The sequence below is a fragment of the Eurosta solidaginis genome, chromosome 3 (assembly GCF_040869045.1).
Source record: "Eurosta solidaginis isolate ZX-2024a chromosome 3, ASM4086904v1, whole genome shotgun sequence".
NCBI lineage: Eukaryota > Metazoa > Arthropoda > Insecta > Diptera > Tephritidae > Eurosta > Eurosta solidaginis.
Genome location: NC_090321.1, coordinates 129,638,548 through 129,659,664, shown reverse-complemented (window position 1 = coordinate 129,659,664; position 21,117 = coordinate 129,638,548). Strand labels below are relative to the sequence as shown.

The 21,117-nt window shown below is 45.1% G+C and overlaps 1 protein-coding gene and 1 pseudogene across 9 annotated transcripts in view; both read left to right on the top strand.

Moving 5' to 3' along the window:
• LOC137244275 (synaptic vesicle 2-related protein) overlaps positions 1–21,117 on the top strand; it is a 2,198,928-nt gene that overhangs the window by 1,031,998 nt on the left and 1,145,813 nt on the right. The window lies entirely within an intron of this gene.
• LOC137247328 (dolichol-phosphate mannosyltransferase subunit 1-like) lies at positions 15,956–17,038 on the top strand (annotated as a pseudogene).

Genomic DNA, 21,117 nt, shown 5'->3' with positions numbered 1-21,117 from the left:
GGGTATTCAACAGAAACTGTTTGGTCAGCATCTCATTTCTCTCCCTGATGGGGAGTATTCTCGCCTCAATATGCAGATGGTGTTCTGGGGACATAAGAAGACAGCCCGTGGCGATTCTGAGAGCAGTATTTTGGCAGGCCTGTAGTTTCTTCCAGTGGGTAGTTTTTAGGCTTGGCGACCATATGGGTGACGCGTAGCACGTAATCGGCTGGCTTATTGCTTTGTATGTGGTCATGAGCGTTTCTTTATCTTTTCCCCAGGTACTGCCAGCAAGGGATTTGAGGATTTTATTACGGCTCTGAATCCTCGGAACAATTGCGGTTGCGTGCTCACCAAAATGTAGATCCTGATCATACGTCACACCCAAGATCTTGGGGTGTAGAACAGTCGGTAGCGTAGTGCCATCGACGTGGATGTTCAATATGGTCGACATTTGAGGCGTCCATGTTGTAAATAAGGTCGCGGAAGATTTAGTCGGTGACAATGCCAGGTTTCGCGAGGCGAAAAAACTGGAGAGATCAGGGAGATAGCCGTTTATTTTATTGAATAGCTCATCGATCTCTGGGCCTGGGACTGTGGCCATTATTGTGCAGTCATCGGCGTAGGAAACGATTGTGACTCCTTCCGGTGGTGAAGATAGCTTAGATATGTAGAAATTAAACAAAAGTGGGGATAGGACACCACCCTGTGGCACCCCTTGTTTAATTCTCCTTGGTTTTGATGTTTCGTTTCTGAATTGCACCGATGCCTTCCGACCACCCAGATAATTTGCGGTCCACCTTTTAAGACATGGGGGAAGGGTAGACCCTTCCAGGTCTTGCAGTAATGAGCCATGGTTGACCGTATCAAAGGCTTTTGATAGGTCTAGCGCTACGAGTACTGTTCTATGGTGGGGGTATTGATTCAAACCACAATTTATCTGGGTGCTAATGACATTTAGCGCGGAGTTAGTGCTATAGAGTTTTCTGAAGCCATGCTGATGAGGGGCTAGCTGCAAATGTGCTTGGAAATAAGGGAGCAAAATGGCTTCAAGCGTCTTTGCCACTGGCGATAGGAGAGATATCGGACGATATGACTCACCTACGTTAGCTGGTTTCCCAGGCTTTAGTAGCGGGACCACCTTTGGCCATTTTCCATTTCTCGGGTATGGCAAAGGTGGAGAGAGACAGGTTGAAGACATGCGCTAAATATTTGAAACCCTCTTTCCCTAGGTTTTTAAGCATCGGCATGGCTACGCCGTCTGGGCCCACTGCTTTGGATGGTTTAGCGCGACCAATGGCATCCTCAACCTCTCTAGCGGTGATGGTGATTGGTGACGCGCTGAATTTGTGTTTATGTGCGTGTCTATTGGCTCTCCGTCTATCTTTGTCGAACGTAGGATGCATTATATATTGTCGGCAGAAAGCGCTCGCGCATTTTTCCGCATCCGACAGCACCTTATCGCCAAAGGCGATGGAAACTTTTTCTTTGTGCTTAGTCGGATTCGATAGGGACTTTACGGTGGACCAAAGTTTACCTACACCGGTAGAGAGGTTACAACCTCTTAGGTGCTCTTCCCATTTCGCCCGCTTGTGCTCGTCCACAAGCAATCTGACGCGTTGGTTTATATCCCTTATTTGGGGGTCGCCTTGGTCAAGCTGTCTTATAAGGTCGCGTTCCCTCGCTAAGTTCGCGGCCTCCGCCGGGAAGTGGGGCCGGATTTCGGGAATTCTCCCGGCGGGAATGAAATGTGCCGAGGCGGATTCAATGACCTTACGGAAGGCACGCTCCCATTGGCGGGCATCAGTCGGGATAGGGAGGGCAGCAAAGCTGCTGTCTGTTGCAGATTTATATTCTTCCCACTTTCCTTTTTTGAAGTTTATGAAAGTGCGTTTTTCGGTGACGATAATGTCGGCGGTACGCTCGAACGAAATAAGTATGGGCAGGTGGTAGGATGCCAATGTTACCATCGGCTGCCAGTTGACGCAGTTTACGAGTTCTGCGCTCACGATTGAGATATCTGGCGAGCTATGACAGCTTCCCACCATACGTGTGGGGGCGTCTCCGTTTATTGTGCAGAACGTCGTTTCTTCTATTTGATCCGCCAACAGCTCACCCTTACTGTCCGCCCGCAAGTTTGAATGCCATAGGTCGTGATGGGCATTGAAATCGCCTAAGATAATGCGATTGTTGCCAGTGAGTAAGGCCTCGATTTTAGGGCGGTATCCACTGTGGAAACAGGTGACAGGAGAGATATAGATGTTGATGATTTCTAGATTTGCATCGCCTGACCGGACAGATAGGCCTTGACGTTCTAAGACATTGTCCCTGCGGTCGATGCCAGGATCAAATATATGATATTGCACAGAGTGGTGTATAATAAACGCGAGGCCGCCTCCATTTCCGCTCTCGCGGTCCTTCCTGTGGACATTATACCCAGAGCAGGTCTGCAATGCAGATCTTGTTGTGAGTTTAGTCTCTTGAATCGCAGCAATGCGGATGTTGTGCCGCTTCATGAAATCGGCTATCTACGTAATCTTCCCAGTTAGTCCATTACAGTTTAACTGCAGAATTCTGAAGTGCATGAGGGGTGACGCCGCCACTCTAGGGGTAAGTGACGGGTGACTACACCTAGGTTGTGGAAGGCCAGGACGCAATTGCTGTTGTGGCCTTGGGACTGGGCGCCCTTGGGCAAGCATTGGGGTACCCGGATGATTTGGGTTTGCGACCTGGCAACATGGCGCGATGAAACCCGTCGAGGGGTTGCCGTCGCGGAGACCAGAACAGTTAGGAAAGTGGCACCACCCAAGGCAGGAGCTGCATTGAGCGGATGTCGCAAACCTATATATTCTGTGCTGGCAGACGATGCAAACGGAGGTAGGGACTAAGAGTCTATTTCCCTGACCTGCACGATTGCTGCCGGAAAAGAGGGGGGGAGAAGAAGACGGGGGCAGGGGCTGATGCTCAGCATTGCTACCAGCTCTACTACGAAGGTAGTAGTTATGAGTGGTATCAGCTGTTTGAGTTGTTGGCGCCGTGGGGCGCGAGCAGCAGCGGGTACTTGTTGTGGCTTGCTGAGCAGCGAGGCTGCTGGAAGGTAGTGGAGGGGCGCTTAGGCGTAGACTACGGGACGCCCTTGGGCGTGAACAGCAAGGAGCCACAAAAGATTTATAAAAGTTACGTGGACGTCGGGTTTTGGGATCAAGCCCAGAACAACCTGTCCGATGCAACCATCCCTTGCACGAGACACACTGAACAGAGTATGACCGTCCTAAAAAGATTCTTTTCTGGCAAATGCTGCAAAACCATTTCTCAGGACCGGGGTCAGGAGACGGACCCGGATTGGGTTCGATACCTTCCCGGAGTAAGAGAATATGTAGCAGTCCTGCTGCAAGGAGCTGCTGGGAGGATGACAATTTGTGGGAGGGACGAAACAAATTAAATGGGGTCACACTGAAATGACAGTCCTTGGTCGGGAAAAATCCCGAATCGCTCCGGTACATAGAACCGACTGCCTTGGGAAGCAATGGGACTCTCTCTGACATCTCTTCTCTGTTTGGTCTTTCATTTCGTTCGAGCCCTTGCATAACACGTGACAGATCTGCATCTTCTAGCTGGCACTTTCTTAGCTGTTCCTTGTCCCATTCATCTGTACATGTTATATTCATTAGCCGGACATCTATCATGATCTTCGTGACATTGCATAAGCATTTCCACGGGTACTACCTTTTCGATGCTCAATGGAAAAGTCGTAGCTTTGTAGTCGCTCGATCCACCGTGCCAATTGTCCTTCCGGATTACGGAACTGCAGAAGCCATTTCAACGCTGCGTGATCTGTCCTGACACGGAATCGCTGGCCGTAGAGGTATTTGTGAAAATGTTTAATGCACTCTACCAATGCCAACAGCTCTCTCCGCGTAACACAGTAGTTCCTCTCTGGTTTTCCAATCGAACGGCTGTAATATTCAACTACCTTCTCCTGTCCATCGACCAGTTGTGATAAAACGCCTCCTATAGCATATCCACTCGCATCTGTATCTAGAATAAATGTTGCTCCTGGAAGCGGATATGCTAACATTGGGGCAGTGCATAAACGCTCCTTCAATGTTTGGAAAGCCACTTCTTGCTCCTTCTTCCATTCAAAAGCTTTGTTTTTTCTATGGGCTACGCTGGAAAAATTTGGTACAAATCGGCGGTAATATGTGCACAGCCCAAGAAAACTTCTCAATTCATGTAGGTTCTGTGGTCTTGGCCAATCCTTTACTGCCTCTATCTTTTCATTCGCTGTACAGACACCTTCTGTAGTTACCTTGTGGCCCAAATAATTTACTTCCTTTTTAAACAGCGTACACTTTTTGGGACTTAACTTCAGACCAGCGCCAGCTATTCTCTGGAAAACTTCCTCCAAATTTTTAAGATGTTCATCAAAACTCTTGCCCAATACGATGATGTCGTCCAGGTACACCAAGCATGTTTTCCAATGTAGTCCTTTCAGTACCTGGTCCATGAGTCTCTCAAAAGTAGCTGGTGCATTACAAAGTCCAAAAGGCATCACTGTAAATTGCCAAAGACCATCACCGACACTGAAGGCTGTTTTCTCTTTATCTTTCTCCTTTACCTCAACTTGCCAGTACCCACTTTTCAAGTCCAGTGTGGAAAACCATTTCGTACCAGATAGCGAGTCCAGAGTGTCGTCAATTCTTGGCAACGGGTAGCTATCCTTTTTCGTAACGTCATTCAACTTCCGGTAGTCCACGCAAAACCTCATTTTTCCATCCTTCTTCTTTACAAGTACTACCGGTGAGCTCCATGGACTAGCTGATGGTTCGATGACGCCGCTGCCACTCATTTCTTGTATGATTTGACTCAAAACTTTCCGCTTCGCTAGTGGAACACTACGTGGAGCTTGACGGATCGGCCTCGCATCTCCAGTGTCAATTTGATGTTTCACAACATTGGTGCGGCCTGGTTTGGAACCATCCTGGTCAAATATGTTCGCGTATTTTATGAGCAGTTGTTTTGCCTTACTCTGATAGGCTTCATCTATCCCATGCGTCCATGCCGTGATATCATTTGAAAGATCAGTATTACTAGATGAAACGTGTTCCTGAGCTGTTCACAGTTAATAACTACTTCGGCCTCTTGGCATCTTCCCAAAATAGCTCCTTTGGTCAAATTGAATGGTGACTTGAACTCATTTAGTACTCTTACCGGAATACGTCCATCTTGTTTTGTCATAGCCAGGGTTTTTCCTACAAGTATGTTCAGTGCTGATTTATTTGCTGCTTTGACAACCCACAATTTGTTTGTCCCACAATCTCCATCAACCTTTGCCCAGATGACTGCTTCTGATTTTGGTGGTATTTGCTGACTCTCTTCCACCAGCACTCGTTTACTACTGTAGCCTCTCTCGTAGCCGAAATTAAGTGGCACATCCTTGTTCTTATATCGCATCGTCTTGCTTTGCATATCGATTTTGATGCCTTGGTTGATTAAGAAGTCCACTCCAATTATGATTTCATCAACAATACCTGCCACCATAAAATTGTGTAGTACCGTGACGTTCCCAATTGCTACTTCACATTCTACTGCTCCAATTACCTGGGTGTCTTCTCCAGTGGCTGTACGCAATATTGCTCCATGCAATGGTCTTATCTTCTTGTTGACTAAATCCGCTCGAATGATGGAATGAGATGCACCCGTATCTACAGTCAGTAAACGTTCTTTTCCATCCACATGTCCTCCGACAGTAAGATTGCTCGACCTTCTTCCAATTTGTGAGACAGAGGTTATGGGGCATTCAATTGAGGGAGTCAGCTGTCGCCCCTTGCTGCTGACTCGCTTTAGTTTAACGATTGATTTGTCTTGGAGATTTGCTCATCTCCTTCTGCTCTGCGTTTACGACCACCCACATTGTTGAAACTGTTAGGGTTGGTGTTGCAATAACGCGCAATATGCCCTGGCTTTCCACACTTAAAGCATTTGACTGCATCATTGTTCTTCTGCTGCGTACCCTTCAATGCTTCCAAAATTGCGTCTACCCAGTCTGGCTTTTCCACTTCCACGCGATGAGCTTTGTACGCTGGCTTACTCAAAAGTGAGGCTGTTTCCTGAGTCAGTGCATGCGATACCGTTTCAGCAAACGTTAGTTTTGGATTCGCATATGTAGCCCGCTTCGTTTCCACATCTCGTATGCCATTTATGAAGCTCTGGATTTTTAACCTTTCAGTGTATTCCACGGGTGCGTCTGCATTTGCAAGATGAGCCAATCTTTCAATATCTGAAGCAAACTCCTGCAATGTCTCATTTACTTTTTGGTAGCGGTTTTGCAACTCAATTTGGAATATCTGTTTCCTATGCTCGCTTCCGTAACGTCTCTCTAAAGCGCTCATCAATGTTTCGTAGTGGTTCCGCTCGTACTCTGGGATGGTCTGTAAGATTTCCGCGGCAGGTCCTTTCAGTGCCACGAACAGAGCTGCAACTTTATCTTCAGCATTCCATTGGTTCACTGCTGCGGTCTTCTCAAACTGTAGCTTAAAGACCTGAAAAGGAACAGAACCGTCAAAGGATGGTGTCTTTACCTTTGGATTACTCGCTGAAACAGCTGGGCGGTTTAGTTGTAACTGCTCCATACGACCTTTTAACGCTTCTATTTCGGCATCAATTTTGTCCTCGAGTTGTAAAATTTTTGCATCCTGCTCTTCCAGTTTCACAAAGAGCTGCGATGATACCTGTTCCGAAATTTGTGCCGACATTTCAGATATACGTGCCTCTTGCGCTTCCAGTTGAGATGCCAAATATGTCTTCTGTTCTTCCAATTGTGTTTCCATCATAGATGTTATCTGTGTCGACATTTCTGACATACGCGTTTCTTGTGCCTCAATCTTCGATGTTATACGGTTCTCCTGTGATTCCAGTTGAGATGTTATATCTGTCTTTTGCACTTCGAGCTGTGTTGACATATCGGTTGATATTTGTGACGACATTTGCTTCAGCACTGCTAGTATCGCGTTAGTGTCTACACTCGCCAATGGATTCGGAGTCTCTATCTTCTCTTCCAATTTAGTCGCTGGCTCTTCCACATCGGGATAAACGACATACTCGTCCACATCAATTCCTTCCAACTCCATTACCTCTCGTAGCCGTGCTTGAAGTTCGATCTTATTGCCGGTTGTATTCAATCCACGGCTCTCCAACTCCTTCTTCAGTTGCTGGATCTTCAATTCACTGAACTTTGCATGTCCTTGTAGTCCTCTGTAATTTATTCAACAATTCCTCTTCTGACACCTATTGTAACGAATTTGCTGCAAATCCTCTTATTTGCAATCCTCTGCTAAGTTCGAATCACTAAACTGTTGAATAAATAACTCCAATATTGAATAATAGAAAAATTGCCTTTATTAAAGTACTTCACAATAACACTTATGTATACTTTGCTACTCGCTGGCTTAATAACCAAACTGATTGATAACTCAAATGAAACTCTACTATTGGCCGCCAGATCGCGTGCTTAATCAAACTGATTGATAGCTCAACTCAAACTGAATTACAGCGCCTCTTCATCTGTTGCCTTTTATACCCTTTGGTTTCCTCGTTCGCATTTTTCCAGAATGTACTAGCATTGTCCATGAGCTCTCAAACTTCTCAGCTATAACTAAAATTGCACAATTTTATACATCTTTTAGGCGCTTCCAGAATCTACTAGTCCAGTAGCTCTCAAACTTCTCAGATATATGCATGTGTTTGCGCATTGACTCTCCGCTGCTCGTATTCGTACATGGTACATATGTGTAGACGCAATTATTTATTCGTTTATGTAGATACATAGAGATTGAATTATTGATGTGAATGTTTGTCGTTTACAGTCTCTCGCGCGCACATAGGCGTATAAGTAAATGCATCTGTGTGTGACATCTCTCTGGGCTGCCTTATATATGTGTATACTTGATTTGATTATTAACGTAAATACTGCTTGGCATGGCCTTAGCATCACCTTAGTGATGGGATAACTTTGTGATGCTAATATCCGTGACAATACATACGTTTGTCTATTGCGCACGTACATTTGTACTTATTCTGGCGTACAAAACTAAGTTTGAGATATTTTCGTCCCTATAGGAACTTTCAAAAAAAAATATCCATACAAACTTCAAGTACATATTATTATTTTCTAATATATACATACCTGTATATAATAGTAATTTACAAATATACGTTTATTTCCACACGTATATTTACACGTATATATAAGTGAAAAGTGTTTGTAAATAAGTTGACCCATCCGCGCAAAAGTTCATCGCGGAAAGTGACAATCTGATGAGATACTGTGCAAAATTCAACGAAACCCCGATTCAGGATCACACTGAATCGTATCTCATGATAAAGAACAAATCACTAGATGATTATTGGGCACGACTTCAATCAGTTTACGATCTGAAATTTTCGAAACCAGACGAAAGTTTCCCTGAAGATTTTAAGAGTTCAGTACAAGGCAAACAATGCGCCGCAACGCCAAATCCACCACCCCGCGTGGAACAACCCCCGGCTGAGGCAAATATTTACCTCAAAGTCCCAGCATGCGACACGAAGACCTTTTATGGTGGCTATGAAGAATGGCCGGCTTTTGGTGACATGTTTGATTCAGATAAAATCCCTACTGACTCTTGCCACTATTCCATCCGAAAACAGTGAGCAACTTCAGAAATTGCAAAATACAATCAACAACTGCCTATCCGTCCTTCACTCCCAAGGAGTTACGACAGACAGTTGGGATCCGCTTCTGGTGTACATTTGTTCATCAAAGCTCCCAGAAACAACCCTGTCACTTTGGGAACAGTCTCTCTCTTCTCGAAGAGATCTACCCTCATGGTTACAAATGAACGACTTTCTCACCTCGAGATATGAAGTCGTTGAAAAGGTCAATAGGCTTCAACCAAGCAAACAAAAACCAGTCGCTCATCAAAATTCTGCGCAAAACAGGTCCTACAACAGGACGCAAGCCCTTGTGGCAGAATCTAAAAAGGAAACTTGCCAATGTTGCAACTCCCCGCACCTTATTAGATTCTGTCCACGTTTCAAACGAATGTCTTGCAAAACCGGACACAATTCGTAAAACAAGCTAAGCTGTGTACAAACTGCCTTAGAAGCACTCATATCATCAATGAGTGCACGAGCAAGTGGTCTTGTTCGACATGTCATCACACGCTGTTGCATGCGAGCCCACAAGCTCAACGTTCCACCCCGCGAACGAATGCACCAAACGTACAGCACACAACTGCTGATTCAACATCTCCCGTTCGACAAACGCAGAATAGCTACGATTCTAGCGAGCTACCGTGTTGTTCAAAACACGCACCGGTTCAATCATTGCATACAGCCAATGATAACCAAATTCTCCTTCCTGCTGCTATGGTCGCAGTCGAACACGAAGGGGAATTATTTCAACTGAGAGCCCTTATTGATCAGGGCTCGGAAAGAACTTTCATTTCCTCGAAAGTTTAAAAACGGTTGAAACTTCCATTCGAACATTCAAAGTTCGAAATCTCTGCCATGGGTGGACAAGTCGTACAAAAGTGCTCCAAGCTTTGTCCTTTGACACTGGTTGCATTCAAGGCCATGAAAAGGATAAAGGCGCATGCCATTGTGTTGCCGCAACTGACAAAAAATCTGCCAACATCCACCATAGTCGCAAAATCTGGCAGCAGTTCAAACTCCTTGAGCTCGCTGATCCCAGTTGCCACATACCGGATCAGACTGACATGGTCATTGACAGCGACATACTTCCACAAATTCTGCTGGAAGGTATAAAAAAGGTTGGCGGTAGCATACTTGCCCAACAAACCATTTTTGGTTGGATTCTCAGTGGTCCAATAACTGAAAATGTTGTGTCATTCTCGACGCAAGTCCAAGCGTCAAACGAGATACTCAGTTCTCAACTGAGAAAATTTTGGGAAGCGGAGGAAATTCCACAACCTCCACAGATATCCCCCGAGGATCAAGCGTGTGAGCGGATATACGCAACAACAACGACAAGTGCACCAAACGGTCTATATATTGTGCGACTTCCATTCAAGGAAGAGTTTCCTGAAAAACTCTCCCCGGCAAATCCCGCTCGGCTGCTCTGCAGCAGTTTTTCAGCATGGAGCGATCGCTTCAGAAAAAGGGGGAGTTAGGTACAATGCACAACAATGTGTTGCAAGAATATCTCGACCTTGATCACATAGAATCTACCGACCCATGCGAAATAACTTCGAATGGCAAGGTCTTCTCATTTTACTTGCCACATAATGCGGTAGTCAAACCAGATAAGGTCACCACCAAAGTTCGTGTGGTTTTCAACGCCTCTAAAAAATCTTGGTCAGGAAAATCCCTGAATGACGTGCTATACACTCCAACCAGATCTCATGCTACTCATTCTACAGTGGCGCATGCATAAGTATGTGTTCAATGGAGACGTTGAAAAAATGTACCGTCAGATCCTTATACACGAGGACGACAAAGATTTTCAGCGAATCCTATTTCGCAAATCAGCCAACTCCATTGTTAGCGATTTCAATCTGGAAACCGTTACATTTGGCGTCAATTGTGCACCATATCTCGCTATTCGTACGTTGCATCAACTATGCGATGACACGAAAGCGACATTCCCGTTGGCTGCAACAATTCTCAAGACACAAACGTATGTCGACGACATCCTATCCGGAAGTCATACCATCGATAACGCCACTGAATCACTCGTTCAAGTGATAAACGCCCTAAAATCAGCTGGTTTCATACTAAAGAAATTAACGGCTAATCACCCGGCCATATTAGAACAGTTTCCGAAGGAGGATCTTCTAGACTCCAACTTCTTGAAATTTGAGAGCACTTCCAATACCAAAACTCTTGGCATTAGATGGAACGCGCTCACGGACAAATTTTCATACACCATCCTGCCGGAACACACCCAAAATGCGGTCACAAAGCGACAAATTTTATCCTCTGTTGCAAAACCTTTTGACCCGGCAGGATGGCTGTCGCCAGTTACGATCCAGGCCAAGATGCTTCTCCAAGAAATCTGGCTGGATGGCAGCGATTGGGATGAAAGCGCCAAGCCCGCAACATTATCAAAATGGCAACATTTCTCAGAAAATCTGCCAGCCATTTGCCACATCGCAATCCCTCGATGGGTTAATGTCGTTCCAGGGCAAGACACCCAAATCCACGGGCTCTGTGATGCCTCGGTAAAAGCATATTGCGCAGCGATTTACATCCGCACACATGTGGGCAACCAAATAAAATCTTCACTTTTGGTTGCGAAAGGCAAAGTTGCCCCCATAAAAACTGTAAGCTTACCCCGCTTAGAGCTTTGTGGTGCAGTCCTACTCGCCAAACTGGCTGCAACTGTTGGAAAACAGCTCGACTTACACATGCAACACATTCTTATGGTCAGATTCTGAGATTGTACCAGCCTGGCTAGAAAAATCTCCATCGACCTGGAAAACTTATGTGGCCAACCGTACCTCTCAAATTCGAGAATATCTTCCTAGCGGCACTTGGCGCAACGTATCTAGCCAAGACAACCCTGCTGATCTTGGCACACGTGGTTGCAAGCCGCATGATTTGATAGGCTCTTCACTTTGGTGGCACGGACCACAATGGCTTTCTTGCCACATTTCGGCATGGCCAAAACCGAAAGCAGGTAGCGCTTTTCCACCCGAGAAACGCAAGGTCGAAGCATATCACGCACTCGAGGAAGAGGACTATATTCTCCAACGCTTCTACTCATACTCTCGAGCTCTCCGTGTGACTGCATACGTGTTCCGCTTTGCGAACAATGCCTGCAACAAATCCAAATCGGTGGAAACAACACATAATCCCCATCTGACGTACAAAGAGTTGTAACATGTAAAAACGCGGCTTGTGGCAATGGCACAATCTCGCCATTTCGGGGCGGAAAAGAGCGCCTTACAAAACAAAATGCCAATAAGCAAAAAGAGTTCCCTTCTGGCTCTTGATCCATTTCTGGATGGATACGGACTCCTACGTATCGGTGGCCGATTGGAACATTCTACAATGCAATACAACGAGAAGCGTCCACTAATCCTTCCTCCGGATTGAAGGCTCTGCCAGTTGTATCTGGACTTTTTACCCCGCCTGCTCCTTCATGCAGAAATGCGGTTAATGCTCCAAATGGTGAGGCAAGAGTACTACGTACCAAAACTAAAGCCTCTCATTAAAAAATGCATTTTCTAATGCAAATCGTGCACGCTTTTCAAACAGAAAACGTACACGCAAATAATGGCAGTTCTACCACCTGAGCGCTACAATTTCTCACTCCCCTTTTGTACAACAGGAGTAGAATTTGCAAGTCCATTCCAAGTAAAATCGTCGGTTCTGAAGTCGACCACTATCATTGTTCGGCCGGTGTGCGTCTAATCCTGGAGAGGTGGGCGCACCGGGTCGATCTCAGTGGGAATATGCGTGTGTAAATAGAGAAATAAGAAAGTAGACGAGATTTCTCGTTATAATGGATGTAATTTATTATGTGAATATATATATAACCTGGTTACAATATTACCTGAATATATTCTGGAAAACAGTGGAGATCGTTGGCGGCAGATGCGTGCTGGTTGGCTGTTGAAATCAAAGAGGCCGGTCGTATAGCAAGCTACAACCGTTGACCCGCAAAATCCTCCGTTTTGGAGGGGAAAGGCACCCACACATCAACCCCGACATGCATATGCATGAGTGCTGACTAAAAGCACACATACACGTGCATGTACATGCATGCACATGCATGAGGGTGATGGTGTGGGTGGTTATAAATTAATTCGAGTATCGATTTGCAGAGTTGCATTGGGGGGGTCGCAATCAGATGCGGAAAAGTTAGGCATCCTGCCTAAACATGCCGGCCCCCCTTGCGATACGCAACATCGTTTTCCGCCAATGACCTCCGCTGAAATGAGAAAAATTATTATAAGACTTACACACTAAACTTAATCTAAATGAGGAGTTCGTCTGCGATGCAAAATGGCCGGGAATCCTTTCCGACTTGCTTAGCATGCCACCTGAGCTAAGATGAAAGAATTAGCGGTTATTAACAGTGAAGTGAATATTTCTTGCCATTGAATTATACATAATTCTTAAATATAGAAGTTCAGAATGTAACATTTGTATTGTCGATGGCCAGTAAGGCTGGACGAAGAGGCCGAGGTCTCCGTTCCAGAGTGGCACCATTTTGTTATTGTTTGGTTTTTTTTGTCGTTCCGGATGGAGAGGCCGAGGTCTCCATTCCAGATTTGCGGTTTTTTTTTTTGTTGGTTGGACGAAGAGGCAGAGGTCTCCGTTCCAGACTCGAAGGTTTTGAGGTTTTTCTGGGCTGGACGAAGAGGCCAAGGTCTCCGTTCCAGCGTATAACGTGTCGTGTCGCTCTCAGGGCGACTGTGGAATTTTATGGATGTGCCAGGGCGAGTGGCCATGAGGTTGGTTGGGTGATGCGCGTTTTCGCCGCAGCGCATGTATTTCGTCAGTTGTGTATTATATTATTACCCTACAAAACACCTGGTCACAAACCTACCCACGCCCATGCAAATGTGACTACGAATGTAACCTGTCACCGTAAAATGACTAGTCAAATGACGTGGAGTGACGAGAGCGTTTTTGCAGAATAGTTAGGGCTGTGATTTCGAGCAGCTTATATATTTCAACATAACCGGCAAGATTGCGGTGTGTGGGAGGTTGGAGCGGACGTGATTCCAAGCCACCCGCGCAAAATGACTTGTTTTCGTGATACGCGTGGCGTTTTTTAACAAACGTACGTTAAAATGTATGAATAAACCGAGTTTAAACCGAAGCGTAGAGGCTGACAAAGGTATGTATTTAATTTTGTGCGCAAGCTCATGAAGAATAGCGAACATCATAATTAAATTGGAACATGTACCAACTGCCGGTGCTTACATGCAGATTGGCGATGCGTTCTCCCCGACGCGTTCTATCTGCACGTATCATTATTAGATTGCATGCAGCCCTGTCGTGTATTTATTGGTTAGTTGACAGCTAGTATGGTGAGTTTGTGGCGTGCGAATATATATATACATATATGAATTTGCTTGCCCTTGAAACAAAAACTAGGTCACTGGGGTAGTAGCACACTAGGCCGGTAGAAAAGGTTGACTTTTCCCAATTTCGGGACTTTGTCGTGTCGGGATTCTTTACTTTCGGGACTCGGATGGTTTTTGCACCGAGCTCTTATAATGACCTTTTGTGATATTTGTTGTTGAAAAACAACAAGTCCTGCCCCCCAGCCAGAAACAGTACCCAAAAAAAACGGAAAGGGTAACAGCAACGACAACAAAAAAATGTCTTTGTAAAAAAAAATGTTAAATTTTTTGTGCAAGGAGAGGTTTGGTTTTGTTTTGTTTTCCTCTTTTTTTTGAATTCATTTGTTATGGATGACTGCTTGGTACTGCAGTAGATGCCCGTATTGGCAAAAATACGAAAGACGCATCAGTCCCGATTGTGATGTTTTGTGTGGTTTTCGGTACTTATTTTGTCCATTTAATGTTCGGTATCCGCCCTTAGTCTGACAGCACTAATGAAGCTGCCGTGGTTATTGCGGGTTGCCATCCAGTTGTTTTCCCGTAACAGGAATTTTCCAGGATACATGAATGCAGGATTGTGGTGGATAAATTACCCTCACCACATTGTTATTTGGATTTTCAAGCTGTTTAAATGTAAGTATGACGGGTTCCTCACTGATTTTTAATAGTTTTTTCTAATGGGTTTTTTTTGTTTTTTTTTTTTTTTTAGATGGAACCGATGCAAATGCTTCTCGTGTGTTTGGAGACTGGGGGAGAGGAGCCAATCCAGGTGGTGGCGGATGTACAATACCCGGAGCGGCGGAGGGGCTCCTACATTTGCCACGCGCCGGACGAGTTGGTGCAGCAGGCGGTGGGGGAGGTATTTCGGCAAGTTAGGCCCTGTGTGCTCCGGGCCCTGCAGACGCCTCTGGTGGTAAAACTACGCGGGAGCACCACCGCCTGGTACGCCAAGTTCCATCAGGCGCAGGAGAACGTGTTGTTGGAACAGCAGCCAGCACAGGGTCCAACGCCTCAGGGGGGGTATCGATGTCGTGTGTGCCAACGGCATCTTCGGTCGTTTGGCGGCTTGATTGCCCATCTAAATGGGCATATGCAATTTTACCCGTATAGGTGTTGGAGTTGCCCCAAGCGGTATGCGTCGTCCGCAGCGCTCTCCGTGCATCGCCGTCTTCGCCACTGAAGTGGGTTGCTCTTGTGATGTAACCTTGTGTTGTCTTCTCTAATCTTATACAGACGCAAACAAGAAACGCACCATTGGGTGGTCGAGTTGGGTAGCATGGCAACTCTGTCGTCTCTAGTTTTCTTGTATGTATCATACATACATACATACTGGTTTGAACATTCCAGTATAGAGAATGAAGCAAAAAAAAATGAATCGAAAGATTTATTTTACCGTTTTTTTTTGCTTCAATTCATGTGGAGTTTTACGCGTTGCTGGACAAAAAAGGTAAGTGGTAAAATATTTTGCAATAATTTTACTGAAATAAATATTTTCTTAGGTTATTTCAGATTTTTAACTCATTTTCTTTATTTTTTCTTTTTCAGGTGGATGGCGGTGGCAAAAAAATGGCAATAGTGGCCGGACCAGCAGCCGGCGCCGTAGGAGATGATTTACCAGCCACATTTTTACCAGAAGTTTCCGACATAATGCGGAGTTTCGGCGACAGCGATCACCCACGCCTAGAAAGTGTCAACTTGGTGGAACACATACTGCAAAAGCAATTACGTGGTATGTTTAATGAAGCCTCTTTTGTTGCAATGCGACGAAAAAAATAGTCCTTGTCCAGCACAGGCTGATGTGGAATTTCCTACTTCGAACAACACGCAGCAGCTCGCAGTTTTGTTTTGTTTTCCCCAGTAAGTTATTAATTATAAGCAACAAACTTAAAAATAAAATGCCTACAAGTGGTCATAAATATAGTGCTCTACTGCCCACATATAATGAAAAAGAAAATTTGCCAATTATAGTTTGGCTAATTGTCAAATACCTCAGCGAAAGTGGTTACAAATATGAAGTTATAGTAATTGACGATGGTAGTCCAGATGGAACTTTAGATTTAGCTTAGGATCTATAAAAATCTATGGGGAACCGACGATAGTGCTGCGACCGCGCGAATCCAAACTGGGTCTTGGTACTGCATACATCAACGGTATCAAACACGCCACTGGAGATTTTATTATAATAGTGGATGCGGATTTGAGCCATCATCCTAGATTCATTCCCGCATTCATTGAGCTTCAAGCTACAAAGGACTATGATATAGTCTCAGGTACACGGTATAGAGGTGAGGGTGGGGTTTTCGGTTGGGACTTCAAACGTAAACTCATATCTCGCGGAGCTAACTTCCTTTCGCAAATTCTACTGCGTCCCAATGCGTCGGATTTAACTGGTTCATTTCGTTTAGATAGAAAGGACGTGCTCGAGAAATGTATTGCCAGTTGTGTTTCGAAAGGCTATGTCTTTCAAGTGGAAATGTTAGTACGCGCACGTCAACATTGCTTCAGTATTGGTGAAGTACCTATAACATTTGTGGATCGCGTGTACGGCACCTCAAAACTGGGCGGAACAGAAGTTATTCAATTTGCCAAAAATTTATTATATTTGGTTGCAATGAGTAGTAAGTAGTACAGCAACAACGCATGAACAGAAAAAATGGGTATTTTGTTCTGTGCGAGATTTAGTACGCGCGAATGTGCGTAGGGCTTTCACTTGCGACACAGTGTTACATTTGTGTGTATCTCGCTTGAGTGTTATAAAGAGTGGTGACTTGAATGATGAGAACAATTTAACGATTGTGTTTCCAAATGCAAAAGTTATTAAGCTACTAGTCGATTGTGGAATGAATGTTAACGCCAAAAATGAGGCCAAATCAACGCCACTAAATGTTGCTGTGCAGCCATATAACTATTCTAATGATATTATATCGTTGCTATTGGAACATGGCGGGGACCTAGATCAACCAAATAAATCGGAATGAGCGTTCATTCACTTTGTAAGCAATCCAGCCAATACAATACCTCTAATGAATTTTATGAATCTTAAGTGTCTAGCTGCTACAGTTATAAGTAAATATAAAATTCCCTATCACCCTCAAATATCGAAATTACTTCAAGATTTTGTTAAACAACATGAACCTTGAAAATATACGTACATATATTTCAATTGCCTGGGCTGGGTCATTTGGATACGAACACATTCAGGACGTCCCAAAAAGTATACCTATCTTTACAAGACTCGACGCAAGGTTATTTGTTAGCCAAAATGGTGACTAGGTTTTGGCGTCGTCCGAGATACGACATAGATGATCCTCATGCTCCCTATCATAAACGTATGAATTCTTTTCGTTTAAGGTAAAATATGAAATTAAAAGTGGAACACCATTAGTAATGTTTCTGGTTCTGTTTTAATTCATTGTTGAGAAGCGTTTTCCCTTTTTTTTTTCTTTTGTGATCAACAACTCATCCCATTTTCGCGAAAAATAACCGGGAAGCTTTGCGGCAGTCCGCTACCTCCCCCCACCAGTGGTAAGGGGTAGCAGATACTGCGTAAAGTTGTAAAAATAACATTAGTCGGTTTTTTTTTTTTTGTTAAAACCTCGTTCAAGTCTGACACTTCCCCCCACCAGTGGTAAGGGGTATCAGATACTGTTCGAGGTAAGGGAAGTATCCACCCGGTGGAATGCACTCCCGCTTTCAGCGACCTTTTGTAAGTCTGGCACTTCCCCCCACCCGTGGTAAGGGGTACTGGATACTGCTCAAGGTTAGGGAACTTTTTCCCACTTCCAAAAAAAAAATTTTTTTTTTGACTTATGTGAAATTACGAAACGACTCCTTTCTTGATTGGGGTTTTTTTTGAAATTCCCATTCGTAATCCAGTAAGCGGGACGAATCTAGTAGTCTAGTAGTAATGATAATGGTTTTGCAAGTGCCAATATGTCGTGGGGGAAATGATTCGGTTTCTACTGAACATTTCGTGCTTGATAAGGTCATGTTGGGTTGGTCACTCTTTCAGACATTGTTTAGAAAATGCCGCACGTTGGACTTTTATTCAAAAAATGCACTATGTTGCCAAAAAAACTCCCTCTCCGAGCATAAGTTCAAAGCATTTTTGTTAATGAAATACATTCCGGGATGAAGTGTTCTTCACTCTCACTCTAATATAGGGCGGTTTGGAGAAAAGTCCGGAATTGGGAAATTTTTGACATTGAGATAGCATGATTCGAAGATGTAGGCGACATGGGGTGAGAAGCTACTCAGCAGCCCAAGTAACTACCAAGTTCTCCAACAAACTATAATATGTATAAAATTTCTAAAACAAGGCAACAATCAGTATTTACTTTAGTGCGTCGGTAGTTTGATAATACTGGTCTGTGTTCGATTATCGTTAGCACGAACGCACATATTTATGAATGGAATGGTTTTCTTACACAAATTGTGAGCCCAGACTTTCGGTGTTTATGCTTAAACTGAAATTCACCCTAATTGGAGAAATGTTTGAAGACCTTTTGAAAGGTATTCAAGATCAATGTTCAAAACCTTTTGACAATCCGTCTAAAAAGAATTGTTAGTTATAAGGGCTTTTTGGAGGCCACTTATAACATGCTTTCTTTTAGTAAATTTTTATGAGGTTTCATTTATTTTGTTTGCACAATTTGTGAACCAACATCAACGCTTTGTAAGCTTAATGTTTGTTTGGGAAAGCTTTTATTGTAGACTTCCTACATGACGTGTACGTTGTTCTTATGAATTATAACTATTGGAGTCCTGATTGCTAGGCCCGCTTCGGTGCTGTTGGCCTCGTGCATTTGACCGAGTGCTGATGCAATATGTGGCAGATCCTGGCTCTGCGTTAGGGTTCTGGTGTCCTTGCTCTGGGGAGCGAGTGACTTTTGGGTTAAATTTTTGGAAAGTGAGAAAGATAATGGGCTGAAAGCCTTTAGGTTCTGTGGCAGATCGGTTCACCCTTCTGCGGTAGGTTGTTCTGATGTCCTCGTTATGGGATAACGAGTGAATGGGATGATCTCTGGTGTCCTCGCTCGGGGCGGGCGAGTGAATTCGGGGATTTTCTGGTGTCCTCGCTCTGGGTGAGCGAGTGAATTATGGGGTTTTCTGTTCAGGGGGCCCCCGGTTAGTCTTGTTAAAAAAAACTTAGATCGGAAAGGAAAATGTTTTTTTGTTTGCGAGCTTTTTGTACGCTCTCCCGCGTCTTCGTGCGTCTCGCTCCGTAGTCAGGTGTAGGAGTCCCTCCGGCAGACTCGAAACGAGACCGGAGGTAGAGAAAAAAAAGAGAAGATGTAGGATCGCCCTCCGGTAGACTCGCACCATCACGAGACCGGGGGGTTGATTAGGGCATAGCCACAAGCTTAGGGATAGCGGGGCATCACGGCGCGTGGTTGAAACGCGTCTTCATGTCCCGCGCTCCCTTTCCCCATTGCCATCGCGTAGTACGTTTTAGGGTTCCCCTCCGGTAGACTCGCACCATCACGAGACCGGGGGGTTGATTATAATATATGGCTCGGGAGAAACGCAGGCTTAGGGGTAGAGAGACACGAAGACGCGGGTTCCTTAATTTGCTTTCTATGCTATTACAACCGTGGGCCTCTAATTGTAGGTAGTCGGGGGAAAAGGTGTTTTGGGTTTGATTTTTTTTGAAGGGAGGGGTATGGAGGAACGGAGGGATTGTTAGGAGGAGCACTTAGCCTTCTCGCAATCCGTCTCTTCCGTTGGAAGAAGGATCAGTTTGACCAAAGGTCGTCTGACTTGACCCTTCTCGGTTTTGAGGTCGACTACGCGTACTCGGTCATCTTCGCCGGGGTGTACGTCGACAACTCGACCTAACCTCCATTCGTTGGGAGATAAGTGGTCCTCTTTGAGGACAGCGAGATCTCCCACTTTTATATTTTGTTTGGGATGCTTCCACTTCACTCTTTTTTGAAGTTCGGATAGATATTCGGTTTTCCATCGCTTGCAGAAAGTGTGATGGAGGGCTTTGAGTTTCTGCCACCGATTGATCATCGAGGCAGGGCTCTCACTAGCATCCGGCTCTGGCGGAGCCAGTAGATGGCCGCCAGTGAGGAAATGACTTGGAGTAAGCGGCTCAAGGTCCGTTGGGTCATTGGATGCCGGGCTGAGGGGCCGCGAGTTCAGGCATGCCTCGATGCGGCACAAGAGTGTATGGAATTCCTCGAATGTAAATTTGTGTGGTGAGGCTATCTTTTTGAAGTGGCTTTTGAAGCTTTTCACTCCAGCCTCCCACAGCCCTCCCATGTGGGGAGCGCCCGCAGGGATGAAATGCCAAGTGAGTGACTGGTGGCTGTACTTCGAGACAGCATTTTCTCGGGCTTGTGCCATGAAAGTTTTGAATTCCGATCGTAGGGATCGTGAAGCTCCGACAAAGTTTGTACCGTTGTCGGAGTAGACGTTTTTGGGACATCCGCGTCTAGATATAAAACGGGCAAAAGCCGCAAGAAATGATGGGGTGCTGGGTTCAGTAGTGGCCTCCAGATGAATCGCTCGTGTGGAAAAACACACGAAAAGGCAGACATAGCCTTTGGATAGTCGACAACCTCTGCCGCGGTAACTTTTAATGTCGAAGGGTCCGGCAAAGTCGACTCCAGTATTCGTGAATGCACGGCTGAATGTCGTGCGTTCGCGAGGGAGAATACCCATAAGTTGGGTCTGAGCACGCTTTCAGGGGAGATTAGGTGCGACATTACCTGGAATGAATTTTTTGTTTCGGGGTGGGTTCTTCGGTAGAACCTCATAACGTGTGATAAGACCCGTAGAGCCCTAGGTAGGTCGGAAAAGCGTTGAAGAATATCGGTAGGATTGACGGTTGTTGTTTGCCCTCTTTTCCTCTACGGAGGTGATGTAGTCACTTTCTTGTGCTGGCTATTGGGAAGTGTCTTCTTGCAGCCAAGAAGGTCCCTGCCACCACAACGAATTGTTGACCAATTCAGACGCAGGTAATCCTCTGCTGCCTAAATCTGCTGGGTTGGACTCTGAGTTCACGTGCAGCCAGTCCCTATGTCCGACCATGTCGATGATCTTGGTGATC